The 6,000-nt window shown below is 43.5% G+C and overlaps 1 non-coding gene across 1 annotated transcript; it reads left to right on the top strand.

Annotated features, from left to right (window-relative positions):
* The first annotated feature begins 2,378 nt into the window (after positions 1-2,378).
* LOC120236113 lies at positions 2,379-2,495 on the top strand. Its single transcript, XR_005529577.1, has one exon. It is a non-coding gene; the product is annotated as a U5 spliceosomal RNA (small nuclear RNA).
* Positions 2,496-6,000: the final 3,505 nt, after the last annotated feature.

Raw genomic sequence — 6,000 nt, 5'->3', positions numbered from 1 at the left:
CTGGCGCCTTCCCGACAGCGAGGAGATGTGTTTGACACGGTGCTCACCTTCCTGGGGGAGAGGGGAGGCGGAGGGCTAGCCTTCGATCTCCTGCCCTTCCAGAAACAGCCTCTCTTTGATTTTTCAGGGGCCACTTTCTCAGTAGAGTTGCCTGCACCGTCTGCCGGTATCTTCCACGTCCTCTCTCGCGCCACCTCCCGGCACTTCTGCTGCCACCGCGCCCCCCTGCCTGGAAACCGCTCTGGCCAGGTCACCGGCAGGTGCTCTGTTAAAGCTCATGAATTTATGCAGCCCCCCATCTCACTCACTGGACAGAACTGACCACTCCCTTCCTGAAACTTCTTTCCTGCCCTCGGTTTCTGTGCTGTCCCACTCCTGGTTTTTCGCCAGCCTTCCTAATTGCGCTTGCTGTTCCTCTCCTCCAGGCCACTGTTCTCCAGGGCCCTTTCCGGGTTGTTTTCCTCTCCTTACCTGACTCTCATTCCTTGGGTACTCTGGGCCATCACTTATTTCTCTCCGGCTTTACTGCCCAGTGTCCTAAATTGGCTCTCAACTTAAAAAAAAAAAATTTTTTTTTTTTTTTTAGTTTCCTTATTTTGAGAGAGGGGAGTGGGGAGCCAAGCAGGCTCTGTACTGTCAATGTAGAAACGGACACAGGGCTTGAACCCATAAACTACAAGATCATGACCTGAACTGAAATCAAGAGTCGGACCCTTAACCAGCTAAGCCACCCAGGCGCCCTCTCAACTTCTTGCTCACTATAATGTCCAAACTTTAGAGAGCAGCTGTCCAGTGTTTCTCAATTTAGTCTGCGTCAAAATCGTCCTTAGATTGTTAAGCTCAGACATCTGCATCCTACCCCTAGTTTCTGACTGGCAGGTCTGGGGTGGGGCCTGATCTTTTGCATTTCTAGTAGGGACCCAGGTGTTTCTAAAGTTCCATAACAAAGCACCACAGACTGGGTATCTTAACAGAAATTACTGTCTCAGTTCTGGAAGCCTCATCTTAACTAATTATACGTGGAATGACCCTATTTCCAAATAAAGTCACATTCTGAGATACTGGGGGTTAAGACTTCAACAAATGAATTTGGGAGGGTAACACCAGTAACACCAGGTGATGCTGATAATGCTTCAAAACACAAATCTGATACTATTCTCTTTTAAAAAGTTTAAATTGGGGGCGCCCGGGTGGCTTAGTCGGTTAAGCGTCTGACTTTCGCTCAGGTCATGATCTCGCGGTTCGTGGGTTCGAGCCCCGCGTCGGGCTCTGTGCTGACTGCCAGCTCGGAGCCTGGAGCCTGTTTCAGTCTGTGACTCCTTCTCTCTCTGACCCTCCCCTGCTCACTCTGTCTCTCTCTCTCTCTCCTAGAAATAAATAAAAATATTTAAAAAAAAAAAAAGTTTAAATTGCTCCCCGATGCCCTCAAAGGTAAGTCCAAGCTCTTAGCATGGCATTGAGGCCCATCAAAACCTGGCCGTTGCTACTTAGCCACTTGCCCTTTCCAGGCTCTTACAGCTTATGGTACTGCCTAGAATGCCCTCACCACCCTACTTTGATGAATCCTTTCATGCTTGGCCCATGTGTCACTTAACATTCTGTAATCAGTACTCACCACACATACCTGTCTCCTAAGGCCCAGAACAGGGTTTGACACGGTGTTCAATACATTTTTGTTGAATGAAGACACTCATTTTCAAGACTTTAAAAAAATTCAATTTTAATTTTTTAAAAAATTTTTTTTATCTATTTCTAGGAGAGAGAGAGAGAGAGACAGACAGCGTGAGCAGGGGAGGGTCAGAGAGAGAGGGAGACACAGACTCTGAAATAGGCTCCAGGCTCCGAGCTGGCAGTCAGCACAGAGCCCGACGCGGGGCTCGAACCCACGAACCGCGAGATCATGACCTAAGCGAAAGTCGGACGCTTAACCGACTAAGCCACCCAGGCGCCCCATCAATTTTAATTTTAATTCAAGAGAAGTTTTACGTTGGCGTGCCAATTCTAAAACAAAACGGGGAAAAAAAAGATTTTCTGGTTAAGCCTGGCGTCTATTTTTCTTGCCAATCTGGTTTAGGGCCTGCCCCCTGGTGGTGGCCCTAGGCTTAGCTGGTAAACGAACTAAAAGAATTTCCGGAAATCGGAGACTGGTGACTAAGCTCATTTACATACCCACAATGCATTGCACCTAGGGTACCTCTTATTTTAAAACGGCTAGATTTTTATTTTTCCTTCAACTTTGTTTTCTCCTAAAAATGAGACTGCCTTCACAAGATTGACTGAGATAGAAGCAGAAGTCACTAGGACTTTTGGCTAAAAAACTACCATTGCTGTTCTAGGAGTTACAGTTACCCGAGAAGTGTGTGGCTAGACGCTGAAGCATACTCTGGTTTCTCTTCAGATCGTATAAATCTTTCGCCTTTTACTAAAGATTTCCGTGGAGAGGAACAATTCTGAGTGTTTACCCAATTTTTTGAGGCCTTGCGCTTAGCAGGGCTTGCAATACCTGTTTAAAAAAAGATTTTATAAGAAAGTTTTTTTTTTTTTTGAAGCTTTTTTTGTATAGGAACTGCGACTTTTCTACTGTTTCAACGCGGGTTAGGGAAATACCTGCTCGGATTCGTTTTTCACTTTTTCGTTCTGCGCATACTTTCGGAGAACTACTTTTTAATTTCAGTTGTGGTTTTTTTATTAGGTGGGTTCTACCGTGTAAATAACTCAGGAGGAAAACCTGTAGTATATAAGCAGTAAAAACCGAAGCTTTAGTGTGGTGGTTTTTTTTGACTTAATAGGACTATTTACCGTAAGTGGTTCATATAAGGTTAGAAGTGTTTTGTATGAGCTCCACTAAAATTTTTCACCACCACTTGTATGTAGATTTTTCAGAAGCCAAGTCCCAAACTTCGTGTGGGAACATCTGAGCTAGGTACTCTTGCACCTGTGCAGGAACCCCGTTTCACATGGTTCTCTGAAGTCTCCCGAACTTTTCTCTGTGGGGTTTCTCACCCTTTAAGCATTTTAAGTAAACTGCCATTTTCACCTGTCCGACTAGCCTGACCGACTTCTTCACTTGGGTAAATTGAAGAACGAATTGGGTGTAGGGATCTACCTACGCTGTTCAAAGGGTCCATCTAGGCCTCTAGGCATAAGAGAGGTCAGTCCATGGTGGATTGTGTTACATCTCTGCCTACTAGGCGCTCTTTAGAAAAATGTTCATGTCTCAGGCGCAGCTTGCATTGTGCAGCTGGTTTCTCGAGGAGTTGTGGGGAGTTTACGTTGTAGGGGCAGTGCCGATCGCCAGTGGAGGAAGGAGATGAAAGCCTTAGCCCGGTAGGACGCGGAAGGAAGTGGCCATCCTAGTGGTGGTGGTGCCAATGACATCCTAACTCTCCAACAATCGCAGTTTTAAGAACCTCAAGTACATTAGCAGAGATGGCTGATACACTTCATCCCTAAGGCTTTGAATTTGCAATGTTCACAGGTTGGAGACCACCAAGCTTTACCTTCAACTACCTCCTGTGCTTAGGGTCTAGCACAGAGCAGTCATCCAATAGATGTTTGCTATCTATAGAATAAAACCTTTAAAGTTCAAGCTTGGGCATATCCGTTCACAAACATTTTTCAAGGTAACACTTTTGTACCTCAGGCAAGGCTCCTCACTGGGTCTCTGGTGCTAAGTGTTGCACTTACTTACATAACTTTGATTTTCAAAAAACATTTAAAAACTTAAAGTATAATTAGTTCGAGCTTTTTGTGTGACACACATTTATAATTCTTTTCCTGATGAGTTAATTTAGCCTTAGAATTAGAAGAGTGAGTCATTGAAATTATAAGGAAATTCTGTTTTGTATGTGATTTCAAATTTTTATGTAGATCAAGACAGCAAGTACGTGTTATAAAATTTATACTATAGGGACGCCTGAGTGGCTAAGCTGGTTAAACGTCTGGCTTCTCAAGTCATGATCTCAAGATTGGGGAGTTCGAGCCCCGCATGGGGCTGTCTGCTATGATCGCTCAGTCGCTCAGCCGGCTTGGGATCCTCTATCCCTGCCCCTCCCCCGATGGCTTCTACACTCTTTCAAAATCAAACATTAAAAAAAATTATGCCACAATGATAATCAAATGCCACGTACAACCTTAACTGAATCCTAAACAAAAACAACAAACAAAAACAAAAAAAAGGAAAGAAGAAAACAGAAGGTACATTTTGGGGATAATTGTGGAAATTTTAGTATATATTCTGTTTTAGATATTATTGAATTAATAATTGTTTTGGTTTTCTTGTTGCTGTTGTACCGAGTAACTACAAACTGTGACATAACGCAATTTTTTTCTCTTACGGTTTTGGAGGTCAGCAGTCCAAAATCAAGGTGTCGGCAGGGCTGCCTTTTTTTCTAGAGGCTTTAAGGGGAGAATGTTTTCTTGCCTCTTTCAGCCTCTAGAAGGCGCCTATACTGCTTGGCTTGTGACCCCTTCACTGTGTCACTCCAGCCCTCTTGCTTCTGCCCTGTCATCTCCTAGCTCTAACTCTGGATTCTCCTGCCTCCTTCTTATAAGGACTCTTGTGCTGACCTCAGGCCCACCTGGCGAATCCAGAATAACCTCCCCACCTCAAGACCCTTAATTTAATCACACCTGCAAAATTCTTTTTGCCACGTAAAGTAACATATTCACAGGAATTAGGATGTGGACATATTTGGGGACCATTACTCCAGACCACCAAAATAATCATAATTATGTAGGAGAATGTCCTTATTCATAGTAGAAATATAACGTGAAGTATTTAATGGTGAAATGTCATGATATCTGAAACCTTATTACTTTTTGAAAATTTACTTTTTGGAGGGCGCCTGCGTAGCTCAGCTGGTTGGGCATCCTCACTCTTGATTTTGGCTCAGGTCATGATCTCATGGTTTGTGAGTTCCGGCCCCTCATCCGGGTCTATGCTGACAGCCTTGGAGCCTGCATGGGAGTCTCTGCCTCCTTCTCTCTCTGCCCCTCCCCTGTTTGCTCTCTTTCTTTCTCTTGAAATATATAAACATTTAAAAAAGTAACTTTATTATTATTTTTTAAAGAAATCTCTAACTCCAATGTGGCACTTGAACTTATGATGCTGAGATCAAGAGCTGCATGCTCTCCCAACTGAGCCAGTCAGGTGCACCAGTAACTGAAACTTTCAAATGGGTGAGTAAACAGAGAGAAAGCAAATGTGTCCAAGAGTGATAGATATATGGGTATTAACTGTATTTTTCTTTCAACTTTTCTTGTAACTTTTAACTTGTAACAATAAGAAGTAGGGGAAATATGTATTAATAAATTTCATGTAAAGCATGTATGTTTTAGATATTTGTATTGTAATTAAGATTTAATTTTAAAAGTTCCATTGTTTTTGGGGTGCCTTGTGGCTCAGTCGGTTAAGCCTATGACTTTTTTTTTATTTAAAAAAATGTTTATTTTTGAGAGAGACTCACAGAGTGTGAGAAAGGGAGGGGTAGAGAGGGAGACACAGAATCTGAAGCAGGCTCCAGGCTCTAAGCTGTCAGCACAGAGCTGTATATGAGGCTCAAACTCACAACCGGTGAGATCATGACCTGATCTGAAGTCAGACGCTCAACGAACTGAACCACCCAGGTGCCCCATCCTCTGACTTCTGATTTCAGCAAAGGTCATGATCTTAGAGTTGGTGAGTTCAAGTCCCTGGTCAGGCTCTGCACTGACACTGTGGAGCCCACTTGGGATTCTTTCTTCCCCTGCCCCTCAAAATAAATATATAAACTTAAAAAAAAGTTCCATAGTTTTTATCAAACTATGGTCACCTTAGACCAGTGGCTTTCAGATTTTTTGATTTTCCAATTATTAATATTTCCGGGGTGCCTGGCTTGGCTCGCTCAGTCAGAAGAGCAGGCGACTTGATCTGAGTTGTAAATTCGACCCCACGTTGGGTATAGAGATTACTTGAAAATAAAATTCTTTTGGGGCGCCTAGGTGGCGCAGTCGGTTAAG

This window comes from Hyaena hyaena, unplaced genomic scaffold, assembly GCF_003009895.1.
Source record: "Hyaena hyaena isolate Hyena2069 unplaced genomic scaffold, ASM300989v1 scaffold_144, whole genome shotgun sequence".
Lineage (NCBI taxonomy): Eukaryota > Metazoa > Chordata > Mammalia > Carnivora > Hyaenidae > Hyaena > Hyaena hyaena.
This window is presented reverse-complemented; position numbering and strand designations above follow the sequence as displayed.